This window comes from Mustela putorius, unplaced genomic scaffold (genome assembly GCF_011764305.1).
Source record: "Mustela putorius furo isolate JIRA1106 unplaced genomic scaffold, ASM1176430v1.1 tig00000095_pilon_pilon_pilon, whole genome shotgun sequence".
Classification (NCBI taxonomy): Eukaryota; Metazoa; Chordata; class Mammalia; order Carnivora; family Mustelidae; genus Mustela; species Mustela putorius.
In genome coordinates this window covers 2545522-2563560 of record NW_025421280.1, presented here as the reverse complement: position 1 = coordinate 2563560, position 18039 = coordinate 2545522, and the positions used below count along the sequence as shown (strand labels likewise).

Sequence of the window (18039 nt, the reverse complement as noted above, 5' to 3'; positions counted from 1 at the left end):
GTAAGGCACCCAAGAGGAGAGGCAAAGGCCCCACAAAATGAGAGTTTTCACTGGTAAGGAGTTTACTGTCCAGGCATAGAAGCAGGCCACATACATCTAAAAAGATAAGCCACCATGAGGAAGTAGGAGTTAAATAACAAATGGAAGCTACAGGAAAGAGTGAGGCCTGGGGCCTCGATTGTAAAGGCCCCAGAGGGACGGACTCCCCTGCCTCAGGCAGGCTCACAGCCCCCAGAGAGCACTCCCTCCTGGTTCTGCTTTAGTGAGACCCCTGCACGCTGCCTGTCACAGGGCACTCTCTGGACCAGACCCCGTGCAAGTCCTAGCTTCCTCTACAATGCGAGTCTAGAAATGGGCTTCCAGGGACTAGGAAGTGCCTAAGGCCACAGCCTGAAAACCGTGAGTGCCCTGGCACGTCGTGACGCCAGTTACACAAAATAAAGAACCGTAGGCAAAAGCACATTCTATCCCTTCCAGACACCCACGTGCATAAAACAGCAGCCCCAGAGAGAGGACAGAGTAGAACCCCGTGAGAGGAGGAGGAACCAGGCCTGAGCTCTGGGATAAGAGGACACCACTTTCATCATGAATGTTCCGTTGCTTAAAGGTAACAGAGTAGAGGTGAATGTGTCCAAACATCAAAGTCATTACTTCTGGGGGGCAGAAGAGTGAGCTTTTGTGTTACACAAACACCCAGAGGAACTTTTCAGTTTCACCAAGGGGCTCAGGACCCCCCAAAAGAGCTTAAACCCCTTGACGTACAGACCCCGGTTGCCTCTGTGTGTCTCTCTCCTTTGATCTCCTACAGCCAGGCGGGAGGGGACCAATTCACATGTCAGCTTCCTGGCACTTCTTCCATTTTTAAATTGACAATTAAATACCTCTGTTTTTTTCAATGTTCAGTTTTTCTCTCTCCTGTTCAACTGAAGTGGAGATTTTTGAATTCAAGAAACTTTCACCTGCCTTCTTTCTCAACTCGACGTCTCCCACAAAACAGTCCATAAATCAACGTTACTATATGATGTTTAAGTTAAGAAACATCAAACAAAGTGTGGCAATGAGACTGGTTTGGCTACCTTTCATTCTGGGGGGGGCAGGGAGGCTATTCTCTGAAGCAATAAATATTCATCTCCATAGCCAGGGTTTATCTTCTGGGTGTACGTGCACACACACGCAAACAATGATTTTTCAGTTTTGTCACTTGTTCTCTCTTAAGAACTTAGAGTAATAGACTCCGAGGCCAAAAGAAAACAGAAAGGAAAGGGAAAGGAAAAGAACGGACTCTCCACATACATGAGCACTTTTTCATTCCACAACTGAAACATTTCTGGATTTTCAACCCCCAAGAGTGTGAGTTCATGTCCTGCAAAAATGTATAATTATTCCAATGAAACACTTCCCAAACTGTATTCCTTCAATACATCAAAAGGCATTGTCCCCCAACCCCGTCCTCATTCCCACCAAAAAGGTTTGAATTGGGAAACTCTACCTATGTTCAGAATTCCTTCTGACATCAAGAATGCATATTACTATACTAAAGTCTGAAAAGCCCTAGAGTTAAAAATAAAATAAAATATATTCAGCCTGGTACAGAACAGTGCATCCCAGCTTATTTTAACCAGAGAATAGTTTCTGCATGGAACAAATTAATATGTTGAGGAAACCATGGTCTGAGGATCCTAGTGTAGGACTTGCGGACTCTTAACGATGATAATGTCTTCCGGATTTTACACCACCGTCCACATTTCAAATGCCCCACCCATTGTCCCTAGGAATATGATTCATTCTCACAAAATCAGAAATCCTTGTTTTAGATTCATAAAATATGGTCCCTATTACAATGCCATATATTTCCATAAAACCCTTATGAATAGATTCACATAACCTCTTACAATACTAAAAAGAGTAGAATAGAAAAATTTCAGGGATTAATTTCATCAGCCCACTAGTGTTAAATCAATGGCAGTCATAAACCACACCTAGCCCCCATCCTCAAAGAGTGACCGATAACAAGAATGCACCAGATAGATCCTGAAACCAGAATCTGTTTCCAAGTCTTTATTAGCCTGAGTAGAGATGTGTATGCAGGAATAATGCAAAATGTCTACTACAACAATCTCACTGGGGGTAACTTTGGAACCTATCCAAAACACAGAAAACAAAAACTCAGCCCCACTACCCATCAAAATAATGTCAATTAAGACCATATTTTTTTTTTTTTACCTATCAAATTAGGAAACATGTTCACATAGAATTTCCTTTATTAGTGGCATTTGGGGAAATGGGCCTTCACATACAAAGCTGATAGGAAACAAACTTGGTATTATCATTCTGAAAACAAAATGTATCCACTACTAAAATTTAGCAGTATCTTTAAGGGGGCAGTAGAGTGGGCTCTCAGCATAGAGATACAGCAGGGCTCTGAATGTTCCCTGAGAAAGAGGCTGTCATACAACTCAGCAATGGCCTGCCACCATCATCTCTATGAACCCAGCAGGAAACTTGGGCCCAAGTGTGGAAGGGCATGAGCTTCCAAGCATGAGATTATCCTTTGCTCAAAGAAGAAGCCCTGTGGTACCTCTGGAATGAAAAGAAAGAAGCCCCAGGGCACTGGGCTGGCTCAGTTGCAGAGCACGCAACTCTTGATCCCGGGGTCAGGAGTTCAAGCCCCAGGTTGGAAGTAAAGAAGGAAGAGAGAACAAGAGGGCAAAAGAGAGAGAGGGAGAAGAGAAGAAAGAAAAGAGAAAAGAAAAGAAGCCACCAACAGACCAGGAATCAGAGCTGACTCATCTAGATGGGGCGCAGGAGACGCCACCCCCCGCCAAAAAAGATCAGAGAAAAAAAGGAGCTGTCCCAAAGGGATAGGATCCCCCTGCAGACAAAAAGAATAGCCTGTTCCCAACAGGTGGAATGCTCTTTAATTGAGACTGAGTGGAAGGGGAAACTGAGGAAAGCTCCTAAGATCCTCTGAAGAGAGAAGGAAAAGAGGAAAATGACAAAGAATTATTTTCAGAAATAATGTATTTTTGCATGATTCAGCACTAAAATCTGTCTCCAGTATTTCTACAAAAATAATGGAATAAGAGGAAAATAAAAGAAATATGTATTACCTTCAGGAAAATGCACACATCCAACGAATTGACTCACAGGAATTAGAACGGATGCAGTAACATAAGACCCTTTATGGACAGCATGTCTGGCTTGGCTCAGCACTGGATTCTTGGGCTGTTAAAAAATCGATTTCGGAAGGAAGGAAGGTAGGAAGGAAGGAAGGGGGGGAGGGGAGAGGGGGAAGGGAGGAAGGAGAGGAAGGAACGCTGCCCCATCGGCTTCATTTTCTGGCAACCTAGTTTCACACAAGCCACATTGGTCTGCAAGAACTGGTGTTTTTGGATTACTTTTTAAAATGTGAAAACAGCAAGACTAGTCCTATTTCCACTTTATTTATCCACCTTTAAAGAGGCACCTGCTGTGGCATCAGTCCCTGTGCATTCCATTATCTCCACTGACTCTCCATCCTCCTGGCCATCAGCGAGGAACCCCTGGCTCACAAAAGGATTGAACATCATAGCACAGCAGAGATTTCGACTTTGGCCGCCTTCTTCAGGCTCCCCTCCACTTAGGATTCCAAATATTGGGACTGTCCCTCCCTTGGGCCTTTTGGACTCACTTTTACACCTGGGGTATTGATGGCCAAGATCTAGTCCTCAGGCAGAAGGCTTGGTAGACCCATTGTGTGAACAGAATTACACAGATTTAGGGAGGTTTCTGTCTAATTGGAAGAAAAAAAAAAAAAAAGGGCGGAAGAAAGCAGTCTCCATAGATACAAGCTTTTCAACATATTGCTTTTCTGCTCTCCTGTTTTCTTACACCAAGAATGTCAAGGCAGAACCGGAATATTTATAAGTAAATTACACGTTCCACCCGTCCCTCCGCACCCTGACGGGTGACACCCAGCTGGAAATTCTGAGGACCACAGAGCTGCAGGGAAGGGAGCAGGAATAAAGAACTCTTCAGAGGAAAGCAACAAGTGCAGCCTTGGGGAGGAGCCAGGCCAGGCCGTCCAAAGTACTCGTGAGGGGAAAAGGCATGGTCTGGCCCTTCTCGCAACATCTCTTCCTCTTCAATCTTCATCCAGGTGCACAGGGATGGGACCGTCCAGGTAGGTGTCAGATGGGCAAAGAGGGAGCCAGGCCACGTGCTTCCACAGACACAGGGGTGAGTCAGGCGGCACGGATCCGGGTGACAGAGTGATCCAAGTGTGATTGTTCATAGTTGCGTGAGCGCTGCCGGCCACCACGGGCCACGGATGCAAATGATTGCCTTGTACCGGTCCCTGCCGTCTTGGCGGGTCCACGTGCGTACAAGCAAGGGGGTGAGAAGAAGGGTCAAGGGGAGTAGCATGGTAATGAGAAGCTTGAAGAAAGGGCAGGAATAGGATCCAAGGGCTGTGGATTCCATTTCCCTTGGCTAAAAAAGGCCAAAAGGAAGAAAATACAGAAATACAGAATTATCACACAATCTAGCAATTACACTTCTGAGTATATAATCAAAAATTGCAAGCAGGGACCTGGAGAGAGATTTGTACACCCAGATTCCCAGGAGCATTATTCCTAACAGCCAAATGGTAGAAAGAACCCAAGTGTCCACCCGTGGATGAATGGATGAGCAAAAGGTGATCTAAACACACAACAGAATATTATTCAGCCTTGAAAGAAGGAAACTGTGATACAGGCCACAACGCAGATGAACCCTGAAGACATTATGTTTCCGGCCCTCAATGTCAACAGTGTGAAGGTTGAAAAATCCTGCGCTAAACTGGCCTTGGGATTCAGACACCAGGTCTGTGGTGAGTGTTGCTCTTCCTTCTACATGTGTCTCTGAGCAGCCTGTAGAGCAAGCAGCTTCTCATCTGCTTGGTGCGATGCTAAATGCTCTCTGCCCATTACTTGATTCTGTTCTCACTGTTGTGAGATACTGCTACGACCTACTGGAGAAACACATTTGGAGAGGTCACGGAGCAATCCAAAATTAAGGCCACTGCTGGGATTTTAAATAAGCCAGAGTGGCATTCTTACCTCTACTTCCTAAACCCCAGTGTTCTAGGACTCTGAGCGGCACATCAAGAGACCCAACTTCAACAAGACACACTGGGAAAAAGGCTGTCATAGGCAACAGTTACACCAGGCAATTCCCACTCAAGCCCCTCCAGCACTGGAGCAGCCTGTCAACCTCACACGAACTATGAAAGAACCTTGAGATTCAAGGGGAAAGTTTTAAGATAAACCATTGTTCTGGGGCACCTGGGTGGCTCAGTGGGTTAAGCCGCTGCCTTCGGCTCAGGTCATGATCTCAGGGTCCTGGGATCGAGTCCCGCATCAGGCTCTCTGCGCAGCAGGGAGCCTGCTTCCTCCTCTCTCTCTCTCTCTCTCTCTCTGCCTGCCTCTCTGCCTACTTGTGATCTCTCTCTGTCAAATATATAAATAAAATCTTTAAAAAAAAAAAAAAAGATAAACCATTGTTCTAGGTTATAAAGGTCTGTCCATTCTGCCTAATGTTACTTACACCAAGAGGGCCTTAACAACTAAGTACCCATTAGTATCTTCACCAGAATCTTCCAATTCAGAAGGTACTCCTAGATTGGGGGATGGACATAACCAGGGAGGGGGGATGAAGAGGGGCATACTTCCGGTTTTAAAATTCGTAAGTCACGCGGCTGGAAAGTAGAACACTGGGCATAAGGTCAGTGGTGTTATAGTAACTTTGTACTATGACAGATGGTGACTACACTTACTGTAAGCATTTCATAATGTTGATCATTGTTGATTCATTATGTACACACTGAAACTGATATAATAATGTCTGTTCACTGTAGTTCCCTTAATCTTTTAAAAGTAAGATTTTAAAGTCACTCCCAAATCTCTTGGAAGAATTCCCAAACATGAAGTATCTCAGGAGGCAGAGCCCGATACATCTCCAGCTCCTGGCTCTTGCCTGTAACATGGTTGTAACATGAGTCCTCTCGAACCACCCAGGCCGACTCCTCTTCATCCTTAAGAACCCACTCAAGCTTGGCACACTACGTCTGTGAAGCTCTCCCATACACTCCAGTTTTGCCTTCCTTCTGTACCAGGTCTATGTGGTAAGTTCACCTACATCTCTTGTCTTCACCATGAGCCAACCAGAATGCAACCTCCTTGACACAAGGACTGCATACATCACACGCACCTTTGTATCCACTTGTCTAGGACAACAGAGCCTCAAAGTGGTGGGAAACAAAAACCTGTCACCTTTGTCTGCCGTACTTTACAAATAAAGACGATCTGCTTAAAATTATGTCCAACGAGCCCCTTTTGCAGATGGTTAAAGATCTTTGGGAGCCAAAACTAAATAAATAAATAAGATATCAACTAACACTTTGGAGGAGACACCTATAGGAGGACATTTGCAACTTCCTCTGAATCTTGAGAAGGTCCAAGTAATTTTGGCAGACTTATAAGAGTTTCTGAAAGGGAGGCATGAATTCCTTGTTTGCTTAAATCAGTCACAAGTCTCCTGGAATGGATTGAGCACTTAGGACGTTTGGGAAAAGTGACATGGGTGCCAAGGTCCTCTGTACTGTGGGTATCATCAGGCACCCAATTGGGCACGGACGGCCTCAACAAGTAAGAGATGCTGCCTCCATCCCATGGCTTTGGTTCTGAGTTTGGAATTTGTTTTTAACAACAATCACAGCCACTCCCAAAGTCAGGGTTTATTGAATCCTGGATCACTCTATCAGAAAACTCCTGAAGGGAAGGGAATGGTGGGTGGGGAAGCTTGGCAACAACAACAATAATAATAACGATGACGATGATGACGATGACGGAAGAAACTAAGGAAGGAGATTCTCGGGCCTCGTGAGCAGCCTATGGAGTCAGAATCTCGGGGCTGGGACTCCAGCACCCAGCTTTAACAAGCCAGGCCTCATGGAGATTCTGAGCCACCACCACTGTCATGAGCCACTCCCTTATGTCCGCTGTTCTCACTTATTAGCAAGCACCAGAATCACCTGGAAGACCGATGAAACACCGATTTCCAGGCCACACCCCAGGTTCTCTGATTCTGCAGGTACCTCCTAGGGCCCTGGAACTTGTATCTAACATGCTCCTGGGTGATGCTGGTGGTGCTGGTCCCCGAGAACTCAAAGACTAGAGAAGTGAGCTGAAAAGCTGGGGAGGGGACATTTCACTCGCATTTTACATCCTTCTGTGTTTCTTCCTCACCGTGTGTGCATGTTCTGTGAAGAACAGAGGCTGTTTCTCAGTTTATGAGAAAATCACCAGGTACTACAGTATGATAACTTCAGAAAATACCAGAATGAACTCTTCTGCCGAATACTGCTTCCCTGGCACCCTTCTCTCCCCCAATGACCTACAAGACTCCCCCAAAGGCCAAAGGCACCCCAAAATTTGGACCAGCAGTCCGGCACCCAGCCTCCTTGCGAGGGCCTTCACACCAGCCCAGCCCAGACTGGTTCACAACTCAAGTACCGTAGCCTCTGCCTTCACCCCAAAGGGATTTCTCCCTGAAGCACCCGGCGCAACCATCTCACTTGGCTCTGGTTGTTGTGAACGATCGGGATGGCCGCGCCAACCACAGCTTACGGTACATGCGACTCAGCCTACTTCCCTATTTTAAGTGCTTAATGGTTATACTGTTGTGTCCAAACACATCTGGAGGGAGCTGGGCTGGCTGACTGCTGACTGCCCTGCTCTAGGCCCTCCTACATGGGTGCACTCGGCAAACCCTCCAAGTACAGACAGGTTACACAGTGTTGCTCCAAGTCAGAGTTGAGGCCTCAAACAATTAAGGATTTTTTTTTTTTTTTTTGGAGAAATGATCAAACCCGGGGGTGGGGACAGAGCTTCCTGCAAGAAACCGCATCCTGAACAAGCATCGCCACGACTCACTGTAAATAAATACTCTCTCCTTGCAGCACTTCCGTCAACTGTCAGGGCCCTGGCTCCAATCGCCTTTCAAGTCCAAACAGGAAAGGGGGAAAAGAGAGGGAGATGGCAGATAGGAGGTTTAATTTGCTTCTTGCTGCAGTTTTCATTGGTGGGGCGCTTCCAATTCAGCAGGACTGCCAGCTGCCTGGAATTGCTCCTGGACCCCACTTTTTCCTGTTAACCTTCATAATTGTATTAGTACGGGCCAGCCCACAACGGGCCTCCCCAGGGCTGAGGAGGGCGGCTTCTTCCCTGGATCAGATAAGCAGCCCGAATCGAACAGGCTTGCTGCAGACAGAAGGCAACTGACACTTGCAAGGGATGCTATGTACAGGCTTCTGCTGTAACTCAGCCCTCGGGATGGGGACAGAGGGGAGGTGCCCATGGGGACCGCAGGGCAAAGGGTTCAAGAAGAAAACCAGTCAGTGACCTCGATTTTCTAGAAAACCAATGTGAAGCATATCCTTTTCAAAGTGCATCATGTGGCTGGGTTGGGAATGATATGCAAAAGGAGATCATTCCCTCCACTTATAGCAATGATGACTATCTCTCAACCATGTAGCAGACCCAACCCAAAGGGCATTGATATGACTCTTCCCCTTAGTCCTCACCTATGGTACCTGTGAGGCAGCTATAATAACCTCCATTTTACAGATGGCAAAACCCAATCTGGGAGAGCCAAAGAAACACATGCTGGTTCACTAACAGTATGTGTCAAAAGCAGAACTCTAACTCAGTTCCGTCTGAATCAGGGCTGCCCTGAACAGCTGAGAAGGGTGTACACTGAACAACTCAAGAGGTGTCACCCATATTGTTGGCAATGCAAACGGAAGCCCCAGTGTCTTCTTTGCTACCTTTCAACGACATAATATACTGCCTCCCAAAGTTTTTGAAATACAAAAATGAACCTAATTCAGAGAACTTCTCAAGTTCTGAGATTCTAAGATTGTTTGAACTCCATGACATTCAAAAATAAGAGCCTATCTGTCCTTTCATAAGGGCCTTTCTTTGCTGCATTCTTAATGGCTTTCATTTCTTATTTAGGCCTGTATAATGGGACCAAGCCACATGTCTATTTTCACACAGTATTGATAACATCGCTCCATAGCATAATGGGCATTCCATAAATACCTACTGGAAAGAACAGGTGAATGAATAAATGGATGAATAGAAGACAGCTCTTGCTCTTGTCTAAGAATCCTGGGCCCCATGGAGAAATGGGGGCTCTGCCACCTTGCCGAGACTGGCTTCTAAGGAAGCTATTACCACTCTTAGGCACTGCTGATTTTTTCTTTCCTTTCCTTTTCCTTTCTTTCTTTCTTTTTTTTTTTTTAATGTTAACTGTGGAAATGCAGGCCCATGCGGTGGTGGTAGCAGCCCAGGTTGTAGATGGAGATAATGTGTTGTTGGCAGCAAGAGAGGAAACAGGGAAGGTAATGAGCAGGGAAAAAGCATGTTCGAGAATGAAGGAGTGGGTGAACCTCGTAAACCCTTTGCAGACAGGACATGCCCCTGGAGCCTCTGCCCTGGGGAGGGAGGAAACCAGGCGGCTTACCTGAGGCACACAAGGGTGGAGGAGGAGACAGAGCTGAGGTGCCCTGGGCACCCACTACCACACACAAGAAAAAAAAATTAATAAAAGTAAAAATGAAGAATCACATGTAGCAGTGAAGGGTTATTAAAATGCTGTAATGTCTCAGAGGTTCCTATGAAGTCATGTTCTTACAATTCACTCGTAAGAATTTAAAGACAAAATTATATGCCTTGTAATTCTCCAATGAGTATGTTTTTCTATGGATCCCATTGTTTCTATGGGATGCACAGCTTCCAGAAAGTTTAAATCATTTAAGGGATTAAAAAAACTGGCACTTTGCACAAATCTAGCTGCACATTTCCCAGCGGGAGCAACTGTCAATACCGATTCTGTCTACACACTCCTGTAGCCTTGTACCTACATTTCAGGACATACTCTCCATCACGGTTGCAAACTCAAGCGCCCACAGGGGCCAGGGAAAATGCAGTCAGGCAGGGAATCAAACACCAGGGAGTGGTAGAAGGCATCCCTAACAGAACAGCCTGACAAGTGCCATCCAAAGGGGCACCCTGGCCCCTGCATGGGGGAAAGGAGGGTGTTCCCACACCTTTTGATTGGTCAGAAGAAACCAGAAATCCAGACCTTTCGTAGGAAAGCCTAGGGAATATAAGTGATAAATTCAAACATCTTATTTAGAACACCGTGCAAGTCAAACAAAACGTACTCATGGCCCGACCACCTCTGTCTACACTACTTCTGCGCAGACACCACTAATGACCACTGCTTATGTTCAGCCATTGGACGACCAGGAGCTCTGCAGCCACCACTACTGTCTTCATTCACAAGGCTCCCAGGAGAGGGAACAAAGAATAATGCCCATGGTAGAGATCAACACACTGAGGAAGGGAGGTACCTGGGCAGGGACTGGCAACCTGATCCCATGCAGTGAGGGTCAAATCCAAATGGAAATCAGTGACGCTGAAAGGAAAGAGGTGAGGGGCCTTGTTCCATGGCATTAATGCCAATTTGAGACATGAAACCAACAAGGCCTGTATTCCAGTTATCATACAGCAAACTACTAAAAAAAACAAAACAAAACAAAACAAAAATGCGGATGAGGCTTCATGTTAACAGCGAAGTTATTCAAAGGAAGGCCATCCATGCTCGGAGTGCTTTACCTGTTAAGATGCAGGTTATAACAGATCTAAGAAGAGTTCTTCCAAAAGAATCTAGCCTTTTCAATACATTTTTATTAAACTTGCATACTCACCAGGATGCAGGAAGGTGGATATCCGTTTCTCTCCCTTTTGTCCTACTCAGGATCAGAGAAATTTCAACGCTTTACAATCAACCAGAGGCAAGTGCAGGCATGCTCTGAGAGAAGAACGTGAAATGACTCATTCTTCCAGTTTTCTCAAACCAATTTCAGCTTCACGAAAGAGGCTTCATTCATCAGTCAGTGCCAGACCCCACGGAACCCCTCATGGCTGGATGGATCCAAACGCTTCCCTGCTAAGGAAAGCGAATGTTGCCAGGCCCGAGGAGGGACCCCAGAGCAGAAGCGGGCTCCCCCTAACACCTCAATCTTAGTGACTGACCTGCTCTAGCGGGAGAACGTTCTCCCCGACCAGAGTTCAGCATTCCCACTGCCTCTCTTTCCCTTACACACTCCTCTTTGAACGGCTTCCATAAAGAAATGTACAAAATCCTACCGCACTGAGTCTACAAACACATGGTATGGGCACTTCATGCTCTGCAGGTTGTGGAGATATAAGGCTGTTGACTTATAAGATAGAAGCAAGTCTTAAGAGGGAAATCCTGGTACCTCTTCCAAAAGGCAGACTGTACCTGCAATAATGTCCCTGAACAATAAATGGAAGGGTTAGGCAGTGGTTACGAGAATTGGTATTAAGAGCTCAAGGGTTAGGCTCTGTTGTTTTTGAGCCGTGAACTTGGGCAAATGATTTCATTTCTCCAAGCAGTGATTCCCTCATCTGTAAACCAGTAGGTAATAATGGAACCTACTAAACCAGGTTTCCCGGAGAATGAAGTGGAAGGAATTCAAAGAGAGCACCTAACTGGAAATCTGTACCCAGTAGGTGGTAGTTAACCATGTCAGAGGCAGACTGTTCTTACCAACTGCTTTACTGTCCTGAGTTAAGATGCCCATTACAAACTTAACTTCTCCACTTTGAACACCAAATTACCATTTCCACAATTTCAGAGCCAAGTAATTGCCAAGTATTAATCCTTCCAAACCTGCTTAGCAAACTTGAGCGTGGTGATGCCAGCACATGTCTTTTTAACGGAGGCCATTTGCAACTGTACAACTTAATGAGGTGTGTGGCATGCGAAGTTTGTTGGCAGATGTCAAACCCTAACTCCCATGGGATCAAAGAAAAAAAATACATGTTATGACCAGACCTAATACAAAATTGCTTTTCAGTTCAAAAACAGAATGCCTGCCAGCTCAGAAAAGCAGCATGGAAACAGTAATCAGACAATACTGTATAATCACATTTTCTTAATTTTGATAAGAAACACGGGGTAGATTACAAAATCAGCAAAAAGGTAGAGGTGCTTCACCCGGATCAAAGATTTTATTCTATGGCAAACATGCAGCCCAAAAGGAGCCTTCCAAAGGGATTATACATGGCCAAGAGCTAGGGAAAGCAAGTAAGGTGCCAGGGATACAAACTCAAAAGAGGAGCTCACTCTCAAAATCAGGCCAAGCTCAAGGTCAGCACCTGAGACTAAGTGCCTCCATAAAGTCTGATCCTGGCCGGCCTCACCTGGTCCATGGTTAAGGGACACGGAAGTCCCCTGTGACCTTCACGCATTCATGTGTGTGGCAGTGACTTGCGAGGAGGTACCAAGATGTAAACTCGTGGGTAACATTATAACACATCTCTCCCTATGAAAGACCACAATTTCACAGTTGGGAGCGGCCTAAGCAAGGGACAATTTCCTGGAATCTTACCAAGTTCAAAGGCAGCCCTGTGCAACTTTGTGAGCATTGCCTACACAATCTTTATCCTTGTCCCCCACAAATTAAGTTTAACTCCATCAACAGCAGAAAATCCCAGTCATTTTTGCCGAAGCCCTAAAGGAAGAGGAAATGCAATGTAAAAGAAAAAGGGGCCCACTTACTGATCATGCAATCTGACCACTCAAAATGAAGACTCCTTTTTTTCTTTTCAAGGGCTGCTTGTAAATGAGTCATTGTTTGATTAGATAAATATTCATAGAGTTTATTTTTAGTAAAAACTAAATAATAATAAAGTAGAACTAAATGCATTCTAACACAGAGCTTATGGAACATGGTGTAAATAAAAGTTTTACAAACAGAAAGGTAACTTAAGGCACACGGAGTCTTTAGAATTGAGCATAAAAGGGAAAAGGGGCTTTAAAAACAGAAGGCCCTCACTGTTCAAAATTTCCTTTCTGGTTTTCCGTTTTAACCTCACAAAGCCTCATTTACAAATAAACATGTTTCTAAATACATAATACATTAGAACAAGGGGTAGGAGGAGGACAAAGAAAAATCACACCTGCATACCACTGTCATTCTGGATACATTCCTCATTTCGATGATGATTTCACTGAAACCACTTTGCTTAGAAATGTTTAAACCAAAAAAAAAAAAAAAAGAAAGAAAGAAAGAAAGAAGGAAAGAAAATGTTTAAACCAATAGATTCCAAACTGAAAAATTTTACAGGTGTTTCTTTACGTCCATGCTGGAAGTTTTTAGACAGGCGTCATTAACGATGGGCACAGACACACTGCCCACAGGTAAAGAACCAGGCCAAAATGTAGTAAACTTGGCTCTCCCCCACCCTCCCTTCTCTGTAACTCCTCTGCGGAAGGGCTCACTCATCACCAACCAACAGCACTCGCGAATGCCCCGTGGATACTGGTATCAGCGGTTCCATGCAAATTGCAGGCACAATTCCACACGGAGTGTGTGTCTGTATGTCAGGATGTGTGAACACGGGCCGCTCTCCTGTTGCTGAACACGAGAGGTCATGGTGTCCAGTGCACGGTGACCCTCCTGGCTCACCATCCCCTCTCTTTTGAAGGAAGCCTATCACTCCGTTAATGTTAATATGGAACAGAAGTAAAGAATAGCTTAAGAGAAGCTCCTGTCTAAATACCGTTAAATTCAATTTCTCCTGAAAGAATAAAATAAGTGATGTGATGAGTTGGTCATTTTTTTTCCTTGAAGAGGGGTGGGGTGTGGAGGGGTCGGCAGAATAAACAATTTTATAGAATTTTTTTTTTTAGACCTAATTATATACTAAGCAAGAAGTAATTTTTCCCTCCTGCCTACATTTTATGTTTTGGGCACTTCCATTTCATGTCCCTTGACACCTTTTCCAATAATCCATCTACTGGATATTGGAAAGCCTCACATGAATAAAACTTTATGGCACTACAGGCGTTTAGCCTTCCACTGACATTCCTGGCCTGTTCAATTCTGCAATTCAATCAAAATCAAATCTCAAAATCCTCTTGTCAGCCAGCACTGCTTTCATATGCCCGAGCCTTGTGTAAGGATAACTGCATCCAATCTTCCCCCCAAGCAGTGCTTATATTGTTTTATTACAGTTCAATGAGTGGAGTTCAAAATTACATGCAGCTGCCTACTACTGTGGTCGGGCTGTGTTACGCATGGACACAAGTATTGCCCACCAGGCCTGAAATCATTCACTTACTAGCCGGCCAGAAAGACTGGGAGCACTTCTTTGTATGGAGGAACATCCTGTCTGCTAGATCTAAAGAGGGTGATGTTAACAGATCAGTCCCTTTATAAAAGGATTGTGAGAGCCCAATGAAATGCAACTCAAACGTGCTCAATGTTAAGCATGTGGCTAGAGCACATAAAAGCAAAGATAAACCCCAACATGCACTACTTATTCTCAGAAAGCTTGTGAAGGAAGATAAAGGGATCCAGAATAAAAGCCATCTTAAAGAATTTTTATATGTGTTTTAAATGATAGAGCTTCATTTCAATGGGCTTTTTTAAATACCCCCAATATTCCTTTCATCGAAACAAAAAGACAAAACACAAAGCCAATTAAATGCAATTTAACCTGATGAACAATACAGTAATTAAAGTGCCCGGCGTTTGGAAATGCTCAGGATGCTGGGAGGCAGAGGGATGGTGCAAGGGCATTAGGGCTGGACCGTCTTCTTTTCAACAGACGGACAAACACGTCAAGGGGCCTTCCCCCATTTTAAACGCGAACAGAAAATGAGGGGGACATAGTAGAACCATAAAGGAAGACAAACTGAGTCTCGTTTGTCTAAGTGTTAAATTACCAAGCCATTGTCAAATGGGAAAAAGAAAAATGTTCCAGCTAGAAGAGGAACTGCCAAAACCCCAAATAAAAATGTATGTGCTAACTCCATGCTACCTTCGGGTTGGTAATTCACAAGTAAAACAATGGATTCCTGGGGTGCAGCTTTCCAAGAAAAGAGAATTACACCTCTCTCATTTATGAAGGCGTGCATCTCCCGTGCAGGTGGTCACACACCTCTCTGCGGCAAGAGTCAGCGCCAATAAGGTAAAGATGTATGTGCAATTGCAAAAGTCTTACCTGCGAGGTCGCTAAAATTAAACACCCTTGGAGCCTCCAAAAGTTGAATTTATATCTATTTCTAATACCTACCGCCATGTATCTTTTGAAATCCTGCCATCAAAGCAAACTCTAAAGGGAACACGAAAAGCTCTCCTCTACAGAATTTCCTTACACACTGTACAAATTAGTCTCAAAACTAAAAAGCCAGGAGTTTAAGGACTGAGTTAATCCCCAAGCCAAGGAGGGCAAAAGTAAATGTATCCATTCGGTTGCAGCTATGTTTACAGGTAGCCATTTGGAAAACCCATGGATTCGCAGGTCATGATATCTCATTTTTTTAAGGACAAAGGCAGATCCACAGAACCGGCAAGGCAAGACAGGGAAAATTCAGAGCTGGCACAGCAGTGGTGAGTTTCTAGGTGTAATTTTATTCTCTCCGGGATAAATGATGAGGTTCAGGCTTATCGACCCAAAGGAGGCTCTTGTTATATTTTAATATCCAAAAGGGCTGGTCTGTGAGGGACAGGCATACATTTTTGAGTGCGGACACTGCCTCGGTCAAGACCTATCATTCTTTGATGGTTGCAGAGTAGGAGCACCTGGCTCCCTCCCAAGTCAAGTGCAATGAAATGTCATTGTGTGATAGCTTTCCACTACTAGGAAAATCAGCCAGTGTTTCCAGAAAGTGTAAATGAATTCCACACACTGGTCTCTATCCTTCCCTTCCTTCCTCATTCTCTCGGTGGAGGCCCCATGGATAAATGAACAAATCTCCAATGTATTCGAAGACCACTCTTGGTAATAAGACTCTATTCTGTCTTCTGGCATCGACGTGGCCCCAAGTCCTGGAAACACCTGGACTGGATGGAGTGAAACAGTGATGCTGTCTGTTCTCTACTCTCTCCAACCAGCTGGCTCACTTCTTTCAAGTCACCAGTGTGGGCCCCAGAATAAACCGAGTCTGATACCCTGGACTACGGACTACCTCAAGTTACTTCTGGTACCCAAATTCTAGACCCTATTACACTCAGTGATGCTAAAGCCAGTTACTCAACGCTCCCACACTGCCTTCTTCCATATTTCCTAAGAAAGGGGAAAAAGAATAAGAATACACGTATATAGCTTTGAGATAAATCTCAGTAACAGCTAGTTAAACACAGACAACAAGAATAAAGCAGGATCCCTCCCTCAATCTCATCTCTACCAACTCCAAGTTTCCTACATGCCTACCAGGCAAGGGAGTTACTGGTTTAAAACATGAATTTTCAGACACTTTCTTCAGCCTGAATGATACATGTAAATGGATACTCTGAGAACCGGTTCCCTTGGTTATCCTAACAGCTAAAGCAGAATCACAGGGTGATCAAGGCAACCCTGTAAGCTGAATCAAAGGGTAGTTGTAATAGGATTTCAACCCAAGGAGCAAAGAGTGTGTGATAGTGATGGACTCATAAAGTGCATTTAAGAGTCTAACTCTTGCTTTTTTTTTTTTAACAAAGGAAACCAACCTCCCCCACACTTCAACACAGAGAACTTGCCCAGAGTTACTGAGATGATCCCCATCACCTCCAGGATCTAGAATCCTATGTTCATGGAAGACACAACTTGCCCAAAATGTGGCTGAACTTTAGAACGGAACCCAACGGTCACACTCCTCTTCCCAGGTGTCCTTGAATAAAGGGAATCCACGGATATGTGCCAAGCTCAGACACCAACACCCTCCCATAACTTCCACCTTCCATAGCCAAAAAAAAAAAAAAAAAAAAAAGCCTTCAAGTAAAGACTCCCCTCATCCCTTTTCATACAAAGAGATAAAGTCCAAAAACTCCTCATGAACCAGGTGTCTGTGGTTAAGACAATGATGAGATCAAGCTTGGAAGGGACTACCACCCTGTCGCAGGCGTGACTCGGAGTCAGAATGTCAGATCCTTTACAAAGCAAGTATTCATACTGTAGCAGCCAAAGCCTTCTGTTAGATTGTTTCTTCTCTCACCTCCATTTTGCAAGATGCCCCAACCCAGCAACCCTGGAGTTCAGGACTGAATTTGCTCTGCTCTGTTACCTAACAGCAGCAGCAGAAGAGGTCCAACAAAGTGTCCCCAGAGAATCTTACTGGCCCCTTCATCCCGTGGAGGGAACTACACTCCTACAGGATGATCGGAGCCTGGCTTGCTGGGGCTCATTTAGATCCTCTGTGCCTCCACATACGTGAGGAATGTCACCCATATTTTCACTTCTTGTGAAAATACTCCTTACTGTTCACAGGCGTGGCTATACCCTGAAGCAGGACATGAAGCAGAGAGAAACAGGTGTTCGACAGAAAACCACACAGACAAAAGCACCCAGAGAGTTGCTTTAAATTTTTTCCTTCCTTTTCAGAAACTCTGCCATAGAAGTGATTGCATCTCGGTGTCCTGGGTGTGGCCCAAACAAACAGCATGGACATGACCTAGAAGCTTATTAAGGATGTAGGTTCCAGGCCCCAGCCCAGACCTAAAGACTTAGAATCTACATTCTTAACAAAATCCTCAGCAGAGTCCTATACATAGAAAGAAAAGAGGAACACTGACCTAGAAGAACTGCTCTTAACCATGGGATCGTAAGGATGATGCTGTGACTTCTAGAACCTACGTAAAAGTCTACAGAATACAAGAGGCATTTACTAAATTATTTTAAAAAATAATAATAAAACAAACAAAGACCACAGATTTCTAGGTCCCTTCTTAGATCCAATGAATCAGAATCACTGGCACTAAGGGAGTTGTGGGGTCTGCTACAATTTAAGAAGCTTGCACAACTTCGAATCGTGCATCTTGTTCTGGGCTACAGCTATGGGCTGGTTTCAATCCATGGCTAACGTGATCAACATAGTGCAACTGAGTTTTCTGCAGAAACTTTGAAAAGCATGTCATAGCTTTGTATACGCCCCAGA

At 44.7% G+C, this 18039-nt stretch overlaps 1 protein-coding gene across 5 annotated transcripts in view; it reads right to left on the bottom strand.

The window, feature by feature from the left end:
• FOXP1 (forkhead box P1) overlaps positions 1–18039 on the bottom strand; it is a 528267-nt gene that overhangs the window by 442368 nt on the left and 67860 nt on the right. Inside the window, exon 1 of one of the 5 annotated variants that reach the window (XM_013052523.2) lies at positions 10796–11034. The exons of the other annotated variants lie outside the window; for them this stretch is intronic. The gene's annotated coding sequence lies outside the window, so the exon portion shown is untranslated. Of the gene's footprint in view, positions 1–10795; positions 11035–18039 lie in introns of those variants that run through there. 5 annotated transcript variants of the gene reach the window in all.